The sequence below is a fragment of the Schistocerca serialis genome, chromosome 3 (genome assembly GCF_023864345.2).
Source record: "Schistocerca serialis cubense isolate TAMUIC-IGC-003099 chromosome 3, iqSchSeri2.2, whole genome shotgun sequence".
Lineage (NCBI taxonomy): Eukaryota > Metazoa > Arthropoda > Insecta > Orthoptera > Acrididae > Schistocerca > Schistocerca serialis.
The window spans coordinates 857,509,336-857,530,804 of record NC_064640.1 but is presented as its reverse complement, the minus strand read 5'-3'; the positions used below and the strand labels follow the sequence as shown (position 1 = coordinate 857,530,804).

The following is a 21,469-nucleotide window of genomic DNA, read 5'->3' as shown; positions in this document are numbered from 1 at the left end:
ACGCCTACATTGTGTACCATGTGTTTGGCAAGCACAAGGAGCCCTAGCTAATATGGTATTTCCTTATACAACTTTACACATCGGTATCATATTCCTCTAACACAGAATTACACAGCTATCTGATTATTTAACAGACAAAGAAACATTTTTTTTACTATGTCAGTGACAGATGTTTACGTAATTACATAGTTGGATAACTTCACACTTATGAAATTGTATTTTGTCTGTACTTTGTGAACTGTTCATATTTTTTTGGAACCATTGTGATACTATGAGAGCTTTGAATGATGTATTTGCTATGGGATCATGATTTTTAAAGTACGTTTGAGGTAGATGACACTACTGAAATGAGCAGAGAATTTTTTTTTAGGTTTTGAAATTATTGCAGAAAGCTACGACGTTTTTGAGATTTGACTGAGGTGTTATGATGTTATTATTACGATGACGATGTGTATTATGCTTTTGAGGAATGTTTATTATGATATGTATTTATTATGATGAAATACTGAAGAAGTGTCGACGAATATGTACATGGGTAATAAGGTAAGGTGGAATGAGTAGTGGTTAGCGACTCTGGTTTGTGAAAAAGGATGTTGGAAACCAAGAATCGTACTTTAAGAGTTATGAAATGTGTGTATATGCGTAATGTATCACAACGCCGCCGAAAATTTTTTGGACACTGTTATATTTATAGGATTTTGCTTCTACACATTTGTAACGCAAATTCTCAACCTGTAAAATATTTTAAATGAGACTGCCACTGTAGCGGAAACTGCTGTCGTAAATATTTCGGTAAGAAAGGTAAGTGACCTTGATGTAATGCGTTTTGGGCGCCCAGCTGAGAGATAGTCGTCTGACAAAAGAAAGCCATTAGCTGTAGAAAAAAAAGAGGCAATTATCCTCACTATTGACATTTCTTTGAAGAAAGCATCGCAAATACGACACGCTCATTACTTGGAAAGATACTTACATCTGCCTACCTGATTATGACAAGCGTCTTTTTACGAGAGTTGAGAGAATTTCTACTAACTTATGAAATGCCACACGACTATTGAATAATATTTTTATGCTTTACTTTGTACATAGTTGCTTATCTAATTTGATATCTGGTTTCCAGCTGTGTTGCAACATTGCTTTTATAAAATAAAATTAAACGCATTTGCTAATGTGAACACTTTCTGCCAACAGATATATTAAATAAGAATTTTATGATCCACATTCTTCGAAAAAGGAGCACTTGGAATGGAAAGAACAATGAGAAGGGATTAATAACAGTAACTGCATACATAATTTTCTTTTCAACTCCTTGGTAATTTTTTTGGTAGAGTAAGTTATCATGATGCATCACTCTAGTGTTAAGCTGTAACATAGGTATTAAACATGGCCATTTTTACTGTAATATTTTTTCTGCTTGAGCTTTTTCATGTTTAGATATAGGTCATAGCATTTGCTGCTGTTGTTTGCCAGGCATAGTTCTACTGAATTTTACCTTGTGTTAAGCTAGTTTTACTACTGATTTACTTTTCTGTTGCTGCTCATTGCCTCATATTAGTTGTATTTGCTTTGCTAATTTCTATAATGCTGCTTGCTTTGCAAATCTGCATTTTTTGTCATTGCTGTTTGTGTTAATCGTTTTGTGCTGCTGCATTGCCTCGTTCCTTAGTTTAGAATCTGAGATCAGTAGATTTAAGTTAGTTTAAGATGTGGTAGGCTATATGAGAGAACGAGTTGTGATGAATTGGAAGAAATACATTGAGAAGCTATAAGAAAATGGTTTGGTCAAAAAGCTATTTTGAAAGAGGATATGAACAAAAAAGTAGGGTTTAGGGACAACAGTTTAGGTAGGATTTTCTTGGATATAAATGATGAGGTAGGATAATGGAAAATAAATAATGATGTAAGAAATATGTGAACATATAAATACAGAAAGTATGCTTGGATAGGATTTTTTGGTGGAAACAAATGTTGAAATAAGACGAAAGATCTATGGAATGAAGTTTTGGGTTGGACTGCAGTACCAAATGTTACATTGAAAACAAAACCTGCCCTTTCCTCTTGTGTTATTCTGCTATGTGTTTGTGTACTCTTGTATATTTGTGATTTTCCTGTCTCTATGTGTTTAGCTGATATGAGTTATGTTGTGGAATTTTTCTAATAATATGTTATTTTCTTTGATGCTTAGACATTATTTATTCTGTTTTGTTTTAATGCTCATGTGTGAAGTTGATGTTTCAAAAGTTATTCTGATCTTTTATGTATTTGCTTATGTAATAATTCCTGTAACACTGATGTAAGTGATGTATATGTTTATTTCTATTGATTTGGAAAGCCTGAATTACTACAAATGTTATCTGTATTATTATGTTTTCAATGATGTATTTTGTACCTTTGTTATTGTATTCTTATGTTATAAAATTGTAATTGACACCAGTTCATCAAATTAAGTAACTTGTAAATCACATTTCACTGCACACGTTTCTTTTGGTCACAGTATATGGACAATATGTGAGAAGTAGGGACTGATAGTGTTTGCATGTGTGTTAATAATTCAGCAAGGGACTGGATAACAGCATTGCTGGTTCTAAGGACAATTCCAAAAACTTTGTGAGTGCACAAGCGGTGGTTTCTGGACGTGCTATATTCTCCGCAAGACTCTTGGATGGTGATTGTGCACCTGCACAGTCGCAACAGATGGCTGCTGGCCATCTCTACAAGGACTACAGTGGGTCTACACCTTTGATGACTCACCAACACCATTATTTCTACAAGGACTGCAGTGGGTCTGCATCTCTGGTGGCCCACCAATACCGTAATCTCTAACAAGACTACAGTGGTCTGTTCTGTGATGACCTACCTATCAATATTCTTCAAAACTTCGACTGATTCTGCTGTGGGTTTGCTCGGGTGTGGCCCATTACCTGTCTGCATGTCAAGAGTCAGCACTTTATTTCCATTGGAAAGACAACACTACTTCTTCAAGACTGCATGGAAATCCACTACTTCCGTGTGCATTTTCTTTTACTGTTCAGACTTTGAGAAAAACACTGCAATTTTACTGTGATGAACGATCAGGACTGTCTTAATGGACTGTGATAAAATTTTAGCTTTTGACCAACATTGTATCAATAAGTGTGTGCATTTGATTTCTTTGTTATTGTAATTATGAAAAATTTTTTCAAATCTATATTGGCCACTGCCCAAAACAATTTGAAAAATTTTTTGTGGGGAATATGGGGGCTATGTAAGTAGGCTGTTTAGGTTTTCTTATTGGTAACGCCACGTAGCGCTCTGTATGAAAATCACTGGCTGTGCTGTGTGCAGTCTGTGGCTAGTTTGCATTGTTGTCTGCCATTGTAGTGTTGGGCAGCTGGATGTTAACAGCGCGTAGCGTTGCGCAGTTGGAGGTGAGCCGCCAGCAATGGTGGATGTGGGGAGAGAAATGGCGGAGTTTTGAAATTTGTAAGATTGGATGTCATGAACTGCTATATATTTATGACTTTTGAACACTATTAAGGTAAATACATTGTTTGTCCTCTACCAAAATCTTTCATTTGCTAACTATGCCTGTCAGTAGTTAGTGCCTTCAGTAGTTTGAATCTTTTATTTCGCTGGCAGTAGTGGCGCTCGCTGTATTGCACTAGCTTGAGTAACGAAGATTTTTGTGAGGTAAGTGATTTGTGAAAGGTATAGGTTAATGTTAGTCGGGGCCATTCTTTTGTAGGGATTTTTGAAAGTCAGATTGCGTTGCGCTAAAAATATTGTGTGTCAGTTTAGTGTTGATCAGAATAAGTAAAGAGAGTAACGTCTGAGTATGTTCAGTTTTGCTCAGCTGTTTGAAAATCATATAATGTAAGAGGTTTATTAGCACAGTAATTCATTAATTTTTCTAAGGGGACGTTTCAACTTATACGTGTATCGATGGAGCAGTTCTAATAAGAGCAATGTTTGAGTAGTTACTACGATAACAGTTTGGCAGTTTTATGTGCCAAACGATTACACAAAGCCATTTGATGAAATGAATGCACGACTTGCGTTGTCACATCGATCAGTAGATACTGTTTCTGCACTGAGAATGAAGTTCGAAAGTAAAGCAATATGTTTAATTCAAGAAATAAAACCTGTTCTTTACTTACTGTGAACCTTACTCACGCGTCATCCGAAAATATCCAAACTGTTTTTCCGTTTTCGAACCAAGCTCAAAGCTCCATTCCAATATGCAGATTATGTGGAAGTCGAAAATTAAGAATTCAGTGTAAAGTAGCCTGCAGTAGCTGCCGATATCGAGAAGAGACTGGGAGATCATCTGGAAAATGGCTCTGAGCACTATGGGACTTCACAGCTATGGTCATCAGTCCCCTAGAACTTAGAACTACTTAAACCTAATTAACCTAAGGACAACACACAACACCCAGTCATCACGAGGCAGAGAAAATCCCTGACCCCGCCGGGAATCGAACCCGGGAGATCATCTGGAAATGAGTAACCTACACTTGACGGTCCAGTGCCCATGGAGCCTATACTTACGTCTACATCTACATCTACATCTACAGGGTTACTCTGCAATTCACATTTAAGTGACTGGCAGAGCGTTCATCGAACCATTTTCATACTACTTCTCTACCATTCCACTCTCGAATGGCGCGTGGGAAAAACGAGCACTTAAATCTTTCCCTTTGAGCTCTGATTTCTCTTATTTTATTATGATGATTATTTCTACCTACGTAGGTGGGTGTCAACAAAATATTTTCGCATACGGAAGAGAAAGTTGGTGATTGAAATTTCGTAAATTGATCTCGCCGCATAGAAAACTGCCTTTGTTTCAGTAACTGCCACCCCAACCTGCGTATCATATCAGTGACACTCTCACCCCTGTTGCGCGATAACACGAAACGAGCTGCTCTTCTTTGCACTTTTTCCATGTCCTCCGTCAATCCTACTGTGTAGCAATATTCCAGCACAGGACGGACGAGTATAATGTAGGCTGTCTCTTTAGTGGGTTTGTCGCATCTTCTAAGTGTTCTGCCAACAAAGCGCAGACTTTGTTTCGCCTTCCCCACAATATTATCTATGTGGTCTTTCCAATTTAAGTTGCTCGGAATTGTAATTCCTAGGTATTTAGTCGAATTGACAGCCCTTAGATTTGTGCGATTTATCGTATACCCAAAATTTATCGGATTTCTTTTAGTACCCATGTGGATGACCTCGTACTTTTCTTTGTTTAGTGCCAATTGCCACTTCTCCGAACATACAGAAATTCTCTCTAGATCATTTTGTAATTGGAATTGATTGTCTGATGATTTTGCTAGACGGTAAATTACAGCGTCATCTGCAAACAATCTAAGGGGGCTGCTCAGATTATCACCTACATCATTTATATAAATCACGTACAGCAGAGGCCCTATGACGCTACCTTGCGAAACACCAGATATCACTTCTGTTCTACTCGATGATTTACCGTCTATCACTACGAACTGTGACCTCTCTGAGAGGAAATCACGAATCCAGCACACAACTGAGACGATACTCCGTATGCACGCAATTTGAATTATAATGGCTTGTGAGGAACGGTATCAAAAGCCTTCTGGAAATCTAGGAATATGGAACCGATCTGAGATCCCTTATCGTCAGTACTCATTACTTCATGGGAATACAGAGCTAGCTGTGTTGCACAAGAACGATACTTTCAGAATCCGTGTTGGTTATGTATCAATAAGTCAAGGGGACCGCACCTGCTAGTCATCACTCATTTCTTCCAGATTTTTGGTATCTGCAAGGCTTGGCCAGAAATGAAAGCTACAGAAGTGGGAGGTCCAGATGACCAAACGTTTAGAAAAAATAGTATTTTTAGGCGCGGGTCTGCCGAGATACGGACCATTTACTTCAGCGTAGCTCCCGGGCAGCCCGATGGCGCGGCAGGAAGAGTACAGAACGCTACCTCGAGGATCGCCTCATAAACTTCCTAAGCGAAAAGATTTTTAAATTTTCAATTTTTACATTACATACCGGCAAATAAACTGAGATAATGTCCAAAATATTGCATCTGATATGATTAAATCCTGTGTGTCGAGAACAAATTACTTCTGTTAATCAACTGTTGGAGGGCAACTGCCTTACCACATTGGATACACTGGTTCCCGTGAGATCACCGAAGTTAAGCAATGTCGGGCGTGGCCGGGACTTGGATGGGTGGCCATCCAGGTCGCCATGCGCTGTTGTCAATTTTCGGAGCTACTCGACCAAATAGTCAAGAATACCATCATAACGACCGGGAGAGCGGTGTGCTGACCCCACGCCCCTGCTATCCGCATCCTCAGCTGAGCATGACACGGCGGTCGGATGGTCCCGGTAGGCCACTCGTGGCCTGAAGACGGAGTGCTTTTAATCAGCTGTTGGGGAGGACAAACAAATCACAATTATATGGCGAGATTTTTCAAAATGATGCAGGATTGTTTATCGTGCATTAATACAGTGGTCACTCCTCCCCCCTCCCTCCCCCCCCCCCCCCCCCCCCCAAACGCACACCGTTATAGCAAAGCCTGTGACGTTTATTTTTAGCGCCAGCTAAAGAATTTGATCCAAAAACTTCATAACTGCTCTTATCTCATTGAGAGAGAAAAAGAAATCACATACCGAGATGGCTGCATCAAATTATATTCCACGTCACCAACTATCCTCGCCATTATTTGGCCAAATGATGCATCACGCATGGTTTGCTGACAAACTGTGCGAAGAGAGAGATCCTTTTATACATGTAAACCAAGTGTGTTTTTGTGTAGAAAGCATGTGTAAGCATGCGGCGTTTATAACGTGTGCAAGATACCGAGAAAATAACTGCTTCCCGGTTTTAATGGTGAATGCTTCCCCAACACGCATAAATCATCAACTGCAAAATAATGAAACCGTCTAATTTTATACGCGAAGGTCTCATGTACGCCTGATAGTACCGTCCTCGCAATTTATTTGCAATCCCAAATTTCCCTTTGCCTTTCGTTTACAGGGCTGTTATTAGAATATTAATGAATTCGATATACTGATCATTATTACAGTTTATTTACAGTGACACCTCCCCTTAGAAACATTAATGAATTACTGTGCTGATAAACCCCTTACGTTATTTGATTTTCAAACAGCTGAGCAAAACTGAACGTACTCAGACATCTCTCTCTTTACTTATTCTGATCATCACTAAACTGACACACAATATTTTCTTAGAGCAACTCAATCTGACTTTCAATAATCCCTACAAAAGAATGGCCCTGAATAATAATAACCTATAACTTTCATGAGTCACTTACCTCACAAAAATCTTCGTCACTCGAACTACTGCAATCCAGCGAGCGCCAATACTGCCAGCTAAATAAAGGATTCTAACTACTGAAGGCACTAACTACTGATAGGCATAGTTAGCAAATGAAAGATTTTGATAGAGAACAAACTATGTATTTACCTTAATAATGTTCAAAAGTGATCATTAATATATACAGGGTGAGTCACCTAACATTACCGCTGGATATATTTCGTAAACCACATCAAATACTGACGAATCGATTCCACCGACCGAACGTGAGGAGAGGGGCTAGTGTAATTGGTTAATGCAAACCATTAAAAAATGCACGGAAGTATGTTTTTTAACACAAACCTACGTTTTTTTAAATGGAAACCCGTTAGTTTTGTTAGCACATCTGAACATATAAACAAATACGTAATCAGTGCCGTTTGTTGCATTGTAAAATGTTAATTACATCCGGAGATATTGTAACCTAAAGTTGACGCTTGAGTACCACTCCTCCGCTGTTCGATCGTGTGTATCGGAGAGCACCGAATTACGTAGGGATCCAAAGGGAACGGTGATGGACCATAGGTACAGAAGAGACTGGAACAGCACATTACGTCCACATGCTAACACCTTTTTATTGGTCTTTTTCACTGACGCACATGTACATTACCATGAGGGGTGAGGTACACGTACACACGTGGTTTCCGTTTTCAATTAAGGAGTGGAATAGAGTGTGTCCCGACATGTCAAGCCAATTGATGTTCAATGTGGTGGCCATCATTTGCTGCACACAATTGCAATCTCTGGCGTAATGAATGTCGTTCACGCCGCAGTCCACCTGGTGTAATGTCGCCGCAGGCTGCCACAATACGTTGTTTCATATCCTCTGGGGTTGTAGGCACATCACAGTACACATTCTCCTTTAACGTACCCCACAGAAAGAAGTCCAGAGGTGTAAGATCAGGAGAACGGGCTGGCCAATTTATGCGTCCTCCACGTCATGGTATATGTACATGTGCGTCAGTGAAAAAGACCAATAAAAAGGTGTTAGCATGTGGACGTAATGTGCTGTTCCAGTCTCTTCTGTACCTAAGGTCCATCACCGTTCCCTTTGGATCCCTACGTAATTCGGTGCTCTCCGATACACACGATCGAACAGCGGAGGAGTGGTACTCAAGCGTCAACTTTAGGTTACAATATCTCCGGATGTAATTAACATTTTACAATGAAACAAACGGCACTTATTACGTATTTGTTTATATGTTCAGATGTGCTAACAAAACTAACGGGGTTCCATTTAAAAAAACGTAGGTTTGCGTTAAAAACATACTTCCGTGCATTTTTGAATGGTTTGTATTAAACAATTACACTAGCCCCTCTCCTCACGTTCGGTCTGTGGAATCGGTTCGTCAGTATTTGATGTGGTTTACGAAATATATCCAGTGGTAACGTTAGGTGAATCACCCTGTATATATATAGGGTGTTCCAAAGAGGTACGGCCAACCTTTCAGGAAACATTCCTCACACACAAATAAAGAAATGATGTTATGTAGACATATGTCCGGAAACGCTTAATTTCCATGTTATAGCTCATTTTCGTTTCATTCCAACGTGATCAAATTGTAAATTTTCACAATCAACATGTGTGAGCTGACGAGAATCTGCACGCAATTGTGCAATCACGTCATCAACACAGATTTTCTGTGAACGTTTGGGCAGGCATTGTTGATGATGTCTTGATTGGGCCCATGTTCTTCCACCTAAGCTCAATGGAGCACGTTATCATGATTTCATACGGGATACTCTACCTGTGCTGCTAGAACATGTGCCTTTACAAGTACGACACAACATGTGGTTCATGCACGATGGAGCTCCTGCACATTTCAGTCGAAGTGTTCGTACGCTTCTCAACATGTGTGGATGCATGTATCCTCGCTAACGGAGGACATTTTGAACATTTCCTGTAACAAAGTGTTTGAAGTCACGCTGGTACGTTCTGTTGCTGTGTGTTTCCATTCCATGATTAATGTGATTTGAAGAGAAGTAATAAAATGAGCTCTAACATGGAAAGTATGTGTTTGCGGACCCATGTCCACATAACATATTTTCTTTCTTTGTGTGTGAGGAATGTTTCCTGAAAGTTTGGCCGTACCTTTTTGTAACACCCTGTATAATGAACACCTTGCTTATGTTTGTCTGTCGCCCATTGCTTCCGACACGTCTATATCTCACAAAGTTAAGTATTGTATTCATTTCATTTTATAATAAACTCCATTAATACGATTTTCTTGAATTGTGGTCTAGCGATCCGAGAAAGCAGCTTTCCTGGTTCAAATGGCTCTTTATGGGACTTAACATCTGATGTCATCAGTCCCCTAGAACTTCGAACTACTTAAACCAAACTAACCTAAGGACATCACACACATCCATGCCCGAAGCAGGATTCGAACCTGCGACAGCAGTGGTGGCCCAGTTCCAGACTGAAGCGCCTAGAACCGCTAGGCCACAGTGGCCGGCAGAAAGCAGCTTTCCTAGGCACCCTATTTTAAGCGAGTGGGCAGAACCCAACACTTGGTGATTTAAGCGGTCCCTGAAGACTGTGTGGAGGGATAAATGCGAGAAAGACAGGTGCGACGCAGGACTGTGGTTGTTCGACGGGAGGCGGGAACCCAAAGAATAGGAAAATGTATGGTCTGGCAATAAAATAGCCACTCAACACGCGTTTAGCCAGGCCAGTGTTCGTCCGAAAGCAAATGCGTACAGCTCACGTGGAGTCGTATAACCTCTTCAGTCCTGAGCACACATTCAAAGTCCAAATGAGCTACATTTGTGGTAACTGATCTTCGTCAATTAACAATGAAGGACCCTCAAAAATGTTTTTGAAGCCATAGTGAATTTTTTGTTGAAGGTATTATATATGACACCTTGGGACTTATGCAGGACAATTATACCCACAACTATTCAGTTTCGTGTTGCTTTATTACAAAAATGGCCGTAAACATTACACATACCGTTCATATTTGCTGTAGATCTCAAGATAGTTCAACCTACAAATTTGACACCAAAAATTTCAACCTGTTGTAAGTAAAAGATTCGAAATATTTAAATAAAAATTTTCTAAGATGTTTCCAGACTGCGTTTCTGCCGGCCGTTGTGGCCTAACGGTTCTAGGTGCTACAGTCCGGAACCGCGCTGCTGCTACGGTCGCAGGTTCGAATCCTGCCTCGGGCATCGATGTGTGTGATGTACTTAGGTTAGTTAGGTTTAAGTAGTTCTAAATCTAGGCGACTGATGACCTCAGATGTTAAGTCCCATAGTGCTCAGAGCCATTTGAAGTATTTTTTTGAATGTGTTTCTTCCTCTAATTTGAGCTAGAAGCATTGTTCCATTTTCTGCTGCACTGCAACAAAACGTCATCTTCATTATCAGATTCATCAGTCTCTATGTCAGCCTCATCTAGATTAGTTCTGTTGACCAAGTGAATGATCTCTTCGTCAATCAACTCTAGGAATCACGTGGGGAAAAAATATAACCACACTTTCACTGACATGAAAAAAGTCGGCATTGAGTCCCGAGGTATTGTATGTGATACGCAAAAGTTTAAAGCTTATAAATCCGTTACAACGTTAATTCATAGATCGCTACTAGCTGAGGGATTTTCTTACAGTTTTTATACGGAATTAAACCTGTAAAACACATGTAATCAAAAAACGTTATATCTTTACCTTTATTTCGCCGAGACATGCTGTGCAGTTGCAGAATCCGAAGTTTCCAACCAGTGCTGCCACATCATGATGCTCGGCAGAAGGCCGAAAAAATGAGCTGACGCAAGCGCGATGTGTATTGTACATGATACCACAGGCAAGAAAAAGTTCAGCTTGGTAAGCAAGCGAGAAAAAATAAAAGCCGGAGACATCATATACGCTACCTCGGGACTGAAGAGGATAATAGCGCGAAACAGAATTAATTTAGGGGCGCAACTGGATGACTGAATCGATACTGTTTGGAAAAATCGCCAGATTTGAAATTACAGTGAAATCCAGACCATTAGATGCTTACAGACGTTGATAAATATCAACTGGGACAGTTGAAAATGTGTGCCTTGACCGGTACTCGAACCCAGTATCTCCTGCTTACATGGCAGACGCTCTATCCCACGGAGACATCCAGCACACAGAGGACAGTGCCACTGCAGGGTCTTATCTCCCAGTGAGACCCACACTTCCAAGTTCCTGTCCACAACTACATTTGTAGTGCCTCTATCCACTATACTCAATAGTCGCGGCAGTCAATCTACCGATCCCCGTAAGAGTTCGGGCAATGTGAGTGCATCCACACTGAAGAAGATCATTGGCCGGTAAGCCTCATCTATATGAAGAAGGTATCTGTTCTTTCGGACATGCCCGAAAGAACAGATACCATCTTCATAAATATAATCGCCATGTAGGTCGCAAAGCGGTCCGCAGCAAATTACGCGATCTGAATGGAAGAGTGCTGGGCTCTCGGCTGATAATAATTGATAATAAATGAAGGGCCGCTTAGCTAAAAGATAATATAAACTCAAAAGCATCATCACCAGATTACACCAATTCTAGAAATCATGACTGCCATAAAGAACAAGAAACTACATCTCTATCTACATGGATACTCCGCAAATCACATTCAAGTGCCTGGCAGAGGGTTCATCGAACCACCTTCACAATAATTCTCTAGTATTCCAAACTCGAACAGAGCGCGAAAACAATAAACACCTGTATCTTTCCGTGCGAGCTCTGATTTCCCTTATTTTATTATGATGGTCGTTTCTCCCTACGTAGGTCGGCGTCAACAATATATTTTCGCATGCGTAGGAGAAAGTTGGTGATGGAAATTTCATGAGAAGATTCCACCGCAACGAAAAACGCCTTTGTTTTAATGATATACACCTCAAATGCTGTATCATTTCTGTGAAACTCTCCCCCCTCTTTCACGATAATACAAAACGTGCTGCTCGTCTTTGAAATTTCTCAATGTACTCCTTTAATCGTATCTCGTAAGGATCACAGACCGCGCAGCAGTACTCCAAAAGAGGACGGACAAGAGTAGCGAAGGCAGTCTCTTTAGTAGATCAATTACATTTTCTAAGTGTTCTGCCAATAAAACGCAGTCTTCGGTTTGCCTTCCCCACAACATTTTGTATGTGTTCTTTCCCACTTAAGTTGTTCGTAATTGTAATTGACATCACTGATCCTGCATCGTAATAGTACGATGGGGTTTAGATCTCTTCTGAACAGCACGTTGCAAGGCATACCAGATATGTCCAATAATGTTGATAGCTGGGGCGTTTGATGGTCAGCGCTGACACTTCCTGACGGCCCCGCATTGAAATCTGCAGCAATTTGAGGAAGGGTTGCACTTCTGGCACGTTGAACGAGTCTCTTCAGTGTCGTTAGTCCCGTTCTTGTCTCATCTCCCCCACCCCTGCCGCGCTCGCGCTCCTCCACTTATCTAGGCCAATGGTGTGGCTTAAAAAGGCGGGAAATTCAAAGGTGTGTTGTCATGCAGGAAAGATGGAATAACTTGCACGGTTGGCAGATTAAAAAATGGTTCAAATGGCTCTAAGCACTATGGGACTTAACATCTGAGGTCATCAGTTCCCTAGACTTATAACTAATTAAACCTAACTACCTAAGGACAACACACACAACCATGTCCGAGGCAGGATTCGAACCTGTCACCGTAGCAGCAGTGCGGTTCCGGACTGAAGCGCATAGAACCTAACGGTCACACCGGCCGGCGGGATGCTGTGTCCCAGCACTCGTGCGCCAACTATAACACCACGTTCAGACTCACTTAAATATTGCTAAACTGCCATTGTAGCGGCAGTAACCGATCTAACAACTTCGCCAGAGACTTGTTGTCTTACATAGGCGTTGCCGACAGCATCGCCATATTCTGCCTCTTTAAATACACTCCTGGAAATGGAAAAAAGAACACATTGACACCGGTGTGTCAGACCCACCATACTTGCTCCGGACACTGCGAGAGGGCTGTACAAGCAATGATCACACGCACAGCACAGCGGACACACCAGGAACCGCGGTGTTGGCCGTCGAATGGCGCTAGCTGCGCAGCATTTGTGCACCGCCGCCGTCAGTGTCAGCCAGTTTGCCGTGGCATACGGAGCTCCATCGCAGTCTTTAACACTGGTAGCATGCCGCGACAGCGTGGACGTGAACCGTATGTGCAGTTAACCGACTTTGAGCGAGGGCGTGTAGTGGGCATGCGGGAGGCCGGGTGGACGTACCGCCGAATTGCTCAACACGTGGGGCGTGAGGTCTCCACAGTACATCGATGTTGTCGCCAGTGGTCGGCGGAAGGTGCACGTGCCCGTCGACCTGGGACCGGACCGCAGCGACGCACGGATGCACGCCAAGACCGTAGGATCCTACGCAGTGCCGTAGGGGACCGCACCGCCACTTCCCAGCAAATTAGGGACACTGTTGCTCCTGGGGTATCGGCGAGGACCATTCGTAACTGTCTCCATGAAGCTGGGCTACAGTCCCGCACACCGTTAGGCCGTCTTCCGCTCACGCCCCAACATCGTGCAGCCCGCCTCCAGTGGTGTCGCGACAGGCGTGAATGGAGGGACGAATGGAGACGTGTCGTCTTCAGCGATGAGAGTCGCTTCTGCCTTGGTGCCAATGATGGTCGTATGCGTGTTTGGCGCCGTGCAGGTGAGCGCCACAATCAGGACTGCATACGACCGAGGCACACAGGGCCAACACCCGGCATCATGGTGTGGGGAGCGATCTCCTACACTGACGGTACACCACAGGTGATCGTCGAGGGGACACTGAATAGTGCACGGTACATCCAAACCGTCATCGAACCCATCGTTCTACCATTCCTAGACCGGCAAGGGAACTTGCTGTTCCAACAGGACAATGCACGTCCGCATGTATCCCGTGCCACCCAACGTGCTCTAGAAGGTGTAAGTCAACTACCCTGGCCAGCAAGATCTCCGGATCTTTCCCCCATCGAGCATGTTTGGGACTGGATGAAGCGTCGTCTCACGCGGTCTGCACGTCCAGCACGAACGCTGGTCCAACTGAGGCGCCAGGTGGAAATGACATGGCAAGCCGTTCCACAGGACTACATCCAGCATCTCTACGATCGTCTCCATGGGAGAATAGCAGCCTGCATTGCTGCGAAAGGTGGATATACACTGTACTAGTGCCGACATTGTGCATGCTCTGTTGCCTGTGTCTATGTGCCTGTAGTTCTGTCAGTGTGATCATGTGATGTATCTGACCCCAGGAATGTGTCAATAAAGTTTCCCCTTCCTGGGACAATGAATTCACGGTGTTCTTATTTCAATTTCCAGGAGTGTATCTCTATTTTTGAATACGCGTGCCTACACCAGTTTCTTTGGCGCTTCAGTGTAATTCCTAGGCATTTAGTTAAATTTATAGCCTTTAGATTTGATTGAAGTTTAACGGTTCCCGTTAGCACTGATGGGGATGAGCTCACACTATTGTGAGAACTCATTTTGCTTTACTGGATGAGTTTCCGTCAATTACTACGAAATGTGACCTCTTGACAGGAAATTACGAATCCAGTCACATCACTTAGACGATATTCAATAAGCATACAACTTCATTACAGACTGAGTGTGTGGTAGAGTGTCAAAAGGCTTCTGGAAATCTCGAAATACGGAATCAATTTGAAATCCCTTATCAGTAGCACTCAACACTTCGTGTTAGTAAAGAGCTAACTGTGTTTCACAAGAACGATGTTTTCTAAACCCGTTTTAAGTGTGTGTCAATAGACAGTTCTCTTCGAGGTAACTTACAATATTCGAACACAATATACGTTTCAAAATCCTGCTGCATACCGACATTAATGATATGTGCCTGTAATTTGCTTGATTACCCCTACTACCTCTGTCGAATATTGGTGTGACCTGTGCAACTTTCCAGTCTTTTTGTACGGGTCTTTCGTCGAGCGAGAGGTTGTATACGATTGTTAAGTACGAAGCTATTGCATCGGCATACTCTGAAAGGAACCTCATTGGTATACAGTCTGGACCAGAAGAATTGCTTTTATTAGGTGATTTACACTAAAGAGCCAAAGAAACTGGTACACCTGCCTAATATCATGTAGGGCCCCCGCGAGCAGGCAGAAGTGCCGCAACACGACGTGGCATGGACTCGACTAGTGTCTGAAGTAGTGCTGGAGGGAACTGGCATCACTAATCCTGCAGGGCTGTCCATAATAGAGTCCTGCATGACCGAGTGAGCGAGCACAAAATACGCGATGGGGCGAGCACACCCTAACTGGATAGGCTGCCCGCACTAGTTCTAGTAACCGAGCATAGATGCCGTGACCGATTACGTAACTTCAAACACATTACCCGTGTCATTATCCGTGTGAGACTGCAGCCAGTACGGGCTTCTCATTTGTGGTGTGCCTCTCTCAGCTATCATGCAGCGCGAGGAAGCCAGTGCAGTAAGACGTAAGATTGAAAGCAATGTTTACACATTGAAGAAACGGGAAGGTCTAAAAAGCCAAGTATGGAGTAAATTTCTGTTGGCTGTAGATGAAAACAGTGCGTCTACTGGGTACGTATCGTGCATAAATTGCTCCACATTATTGTGCTTCCAGTCGGGAACCACTCATTTAAAGAAACACAGTTGCAAGAAACCTCACAAAGATACGGCACCTTCAGGGATACCGGCAGTAATAAAAAATAGTATTACAGAAAAGTGTGTTACAATGTGTGCTAAAGATATGAGGCCTTTTAATGTTGTTTCCGGTGAAGGTTTCAGAGAATTAGGCCAAGAATTAATACATCTAGGTGCGCATTATGGAGAACTTAACGTGGCTGATGTCATGCCACATCCCTCTACTATAAGCAGACATGTCAAAGAACAAGCTGATGCAATACGAAACAGCATAATGCCTTCTGTTATTGCGGAAGTTATTAATAAAACATGTGCTGCGACAGTTGATATGTGGACTGATTCGCATAATCAGGTGCACTATTTGACACTTACAACACATTACATTAACAGAGATTGGTCTCTTGTGAACAATGTTTTATTTACAACAAAATTCCCGGACGTTAAGAAGACGGGAGTAAATATTATGAAAGAATTTGAAGAGAGGATGGCTGATTGGGGCATTTCGCCGGACATGTTGCACAGTTCTGTTTTTGTCTCCGACCAGGGTGCCAATATGATAAAGGCTTTGGAAAATCACGAAAGGATTCCTTGTGCTGCTCATTGTATAAACACATCATTTTGCCATACTTTCGATGAAGATAACTTCTTGTTACATCATGCCCCCAACATCGCATCAACAATAAATACTGCAAAATGCATTGTAAGGTACATTAAGAAAAGTGGCCTCTGCTCGTCTTTGAAATCATCTTTGAAACAAGAGGTCTGCACACGCTGGAACAGCTTGTACACTATGCTGGAATCCTTACACACCCAGTATAACGAAGCTGCTGCTTTGTTGGCGGAAAAGGACTCAGCTTACAGATTGCAAGGATATGATAATGAGCTTGCAGGAAAAATTGCGCATTTTCTGAGACCATTTAAAGAGGCCACAGATGAATTAGAAGGCGAAAAAAACCGACAATTCAGTTAGTTGTTCTTTGGTTTCACAAACTGCAACAAGTCTGCAGTGTCAGTGACACTGACTGTCAGGTGAATAATTACTGCAGTTAAAGACACTGTTTCATTATGATACGCGATAGATTTATAATTAACTAGCGTAATAGATGTGTACTAACAGATATGTATTTTATAACAGGAGGTACAAAGGATTAAAAATCGAGCCTTGACTTTCGTTTGTGAGAAGATTGTGATCACTTCCAGACACAAAGTTGCTACTTTTCTTTGGCTATCTTTCCGTGATCTTAATATGCTTGAAATAAATGAAAAGCAGGAAATTCTTAGCAATGTGCGACAAATGTGTGCTACTTACGCAGGTACAACATGCAATCATTAACATAATCGTTTTTGCATAGTTAGTGGATAGTGTATTATAGAGAAACGGGAATGTTATAATTCGTATAATATTTCATTAACTTAAAACACCTCGTTTTTACGGGAACGTTTCGATGATTTCCACATCAGTTCTGTATTACTTGTCTCTTTCGTTTATTATCATAGATCCTTCAAGTACTGTGTCATCACCACCCAGAAAGAGAGATTGTTTCAAGGAATGGAGAAACAACAGATCATCCGCAGCAGATGAAATAGATCTCTACATTTTAATGCACCCCAGAGATGATGATGACATCTTAAAGTGGTAGAGCAGACATGAAACAGATCTGCCAGGCCTGGCTGCAGTTGCAAGACGTATTTTATGTATCCCAGCAAAAAGGGCACCAAGTGAAAGATGCTTTAGTAAAGCCAGCATGTTACTAACAAATCGCCGCAGCCAGTTAAATCCGGAACGCGTTAGTGATTTACTGCTGATCAACAATAACTATAATTTTGTTTCTGCTGCAAACAAGTGAAAAGTATGACAAGTTACGCCTGTAAATGTTAAATGTTCTTTGTATGCTTTCTTTATGAAGATGGTTGTCTTCTAGACTACAGGGAAAGCACTTATTTAATGTTTCCTATTAATGAAAGGAAAAAGCCGGCCGCGGTGGTCTAGCGGTTCTAGGCGCTCAGTCGGGAGCCGCGCGACTGCCACGGTCGCAGGTTCGAATCCTGCCTCGGGCATGGATGTGTGTGATGTCCTTAGGTTGGTTAGGTTTAAGTAGTTCTAAGTTCTAGGGGACTGATGACCATAGATGTTAAGTCCCATAGTGCTCAGAGTCATTTGAACCATTTTTGAAAGGAAAAATATATCTTCTGTTTGGAAATGAGACTCGTCTTCTATTCGCGATTGTATTGAAATATCATTTTACTTTTCAAGTGCTTTATGAATTTAGCTGTGTCACGTACCCGTTCTTGGAAACATTACTTTTGTATTAAAAGAGAGAGGGACAGATATAAATACGTCGTGTGTGTGTGTGTGTCTGTGTGTGTGAGAGAGAGAGAGAGAGAGAGAGAGAGAGAGAGAGAGAGGGGCTTTTGATTTGTACAGTACAGTGCAGCGAGCCGGGGCGAGGCGAGGTGAGACGTCAGCGCTGACCGGTCATGCTCGGTTATCCGTGTGTCCGGAATCCGGACAACCGACAGGGGGCGAGTACCTGACCGAGCCGAGTCGTGTGGGGCCGGACACGAGCGGCTCGGTCCCCCCGTCAACAGGCGAGCCGTGACCGGTCAGACATTGAGCGTTGCAGCACTCTAGTCCATAAATCCGTGAGAGTACGATGGGCTGGAGATCTCTTCTGAACAGCACGTTGCAAGGCATACCAGATATGTCCAATCATGTTCATAGATGGCGCGTTCGATGGCCAGAGGAAGTGTTTAAGCTCAGAAGAGTGTTCCTGGAGCCACTTTGTAGCAATTCTAGGCGTGTGCGGTGTCGCATTGTCCTGCTGGAATTGCCCAAGAGTGTCGGAATGCATATTGGAGATGAATTTAAGTAGGTGATCAGACAGGATGCTTATGTACGCCTCACCTGTCAGAATCGCATCTAGACGTATGAGGGGTCCCATATCACTCCAACTGCACATGCCCTACACCATTACAGAGCCTCCACCAGCTAAAATAGTCCCCTGCTGACATGCAGGATCCATGGATTCATGAGGTTGTCTCCATACCCATTCACGTCCATACGCTCGATACAATTTGAAACGAGACGTGTCCCACCAGGCAACATGTTTCCAGTCATCAACAGTCCAATGTCGGCGTTCACGGGCCCAGGCGAGGCGTGAAGCTTTGTCGTGCAGTCATCAAGAGTGCACGAGTGGGCCTTCGGCTCCGAAAGCCCATATCGACGACGTCTCGTTGAAAGGTTCGAACGCTGACTCTTGTTGATGGCCCAGCATTGAAATCTGCAGCAATTTGCGGAAGTATTGTACTTCTGTCACGTTGAACGATTCTCTTCAGTGTCGTTGGTCCCGTTCTTGTAGGATCTTTTTCCGGCCGCAGCGATATCGGAGCTCTGATGTTTTACCGGATTCCTGATGTTCACGGTACGCTCGTGAAATGGTCGTACCGGAAAATCCCCACTTCCTCACTACCTCGGAGTTGCTGCGTCCCAGCACTCGTGCGCCAACTATAACACCACGTTCAGACTCACTGAAATCTTGTTAACCTGCCATTGTAGCAGCAGTAACCGATCTAACAACTTCGCCAGAGACTTGTTGTCTTATATAGGCGTTGCCGACCGCATCGCCGTATTCTGCCTGTTTAAGTATCTCTATTTTCGAATAATCATGCATACACCAGTTTCTTTGACGCTTCAAAGTTGCTTCACTACTCCGAGAATATCTAACTCTGCTTTGGCAGCACCATCATCGATAAATTTTCCATTGCTATAAAGTAATACACTTTTCATACGACCAGAATGTCTTTGGATTTTCTGCCAGGTTTCGAGACAAAGTTTCTTTGTGGAAATTTTTATAAGCTTCTCACATTGAAGTCCGGTCAGAAATTTCGAGCTTCTGTAGAAGATCGCCAATCTTGGATATCTTACGTTCGTTTAAGTTTGGCATGCTTTTTTAGTTGTTCCTGCAACAGTGCTCTGACCCATTTTGTGTATCAAGGGGTTCAGCTCCGTCGTTTGTTAATTTATTTGATATAAATCTCTGAATGTTTGTAATGTACGTACATTACCACTGGCCACTGTTCATTGGATGCCGCTTGATGATGTTGCGGGCTCGTAACAACGTAACGAAAGTACACGGACGGGGGATCACCCTAGCGAAGATATGGGCTGCAAATCGAGAAATCCATTGAAATCACTATGCGACTTAACTTCTGAGGTCATCAGTCCCCGAGAACTTAGAAGTACTTAAACCTAACTATCATAAGAACATCACACACATCCAGGCCCGAGGTAGGATTCGAACCTGCGACCGTAGCGGTCGCGCGCTTGCAGACTGTAGCGCCTAGAACCGCTCTGCCACGCCGGCCGGCGAATGTTCACAAGCTACTGTCGTGAGCATCTATGGAAAGGGGTTGAAGGACTGTGAAACTATCACTAGGCGTTAAATGCTTGACGTCCACGACTCTTCACAGAACGTGGGGTTCGGAGGCTTGTCTGCTTTGTAAAGTAGGATAAATGATGATCTGTGGCATCTTCGCGAAAAGAGCACAATGCTGGTGAATGCACAAGTATTTCGGTGCACACCGTTCATCGTACATTGTTGAACATGGAGTTCCGCAAGAGGACCATCCCTACGTGTTCACATGTTGACCAAATGACTTCGTCAACTATAACTATAACTACAACTATAACTGCAGCTCAAAGGTGTAATAGGTTAAAACCACTAACTAGCAGAACGTGAGGAATGCATTCCTCAGCCATCGCCCTCACCAAAAAGTCTTGTTGTGAACCATCGCTCTTCACTTAAATATAGCATTGATTTTCACTGTGCCAATGTTCTGATATTTCCTTCAAATGCTTGAATGTCATGCTCTACTTGTTTTCTGCATCCTCTTACCGTCATAAACACAAAACCTTTACCAACCTATCAATTCCTCTTCCTCCATGCTCCTCTCGTCTATTTCATAACGATCACGCAAACACTCACCTCTGCTCCCCAAAACCTAAGATCTTCCGTGTTTATAGGTGTGTGCTCAACCTCACGCCTACATAATCTCACTATCCTCTCACACCGAAATTTTAATCAGGTCCCCTCGGCTTACCATGAAACTCGTCCATATCCCATCTATCCTTCCAGATTCAACCGAATTCCCTTTTCCCACTCCAGATGGCCATTCACCTCTTCTACCTTTGTAATTGTTTTTCTCAGAATTCACACTCCAACCAAGCCTTATCTTTCCTGTCCTAAACATCTAAAATGTTATAAAAATGTATGTATGTTTGTTCCACATTCCCTCCTAGGCCACCTGACCGATTTCAACCGAACCTGTTACACATGTCCCTCAATGTCAGACAACAATCGCTGTGTGAGGAAGAATCACCTACCTATTTCATATAAGGAATTACGACGTCATACACTGAGATGCGTGAAAAACTACCACATCATGCAGGACGTCTAGGCGCGCAGTCCGGAACCGTGCGACTGCTACGGTCGCAGGTTCGAATTCTGCCTCGGGCATGGATGTGTGT

The 21,469-nt window shown here is 42.7% G+C and overlaps 1 pseudogene; it reads left to right on the top strand.

The window, feature by feature from the left end:
• The first annotated feature begins 6,100 nt into the window (after positions 1-6,100).
• Positions 6,101-6,218, top strand: LOC126471961 (5S ribosomal RNA; annotated as a pseudogene).
• Positions 6,219-21,469: the final 15,251 nt, after the last annotated feature.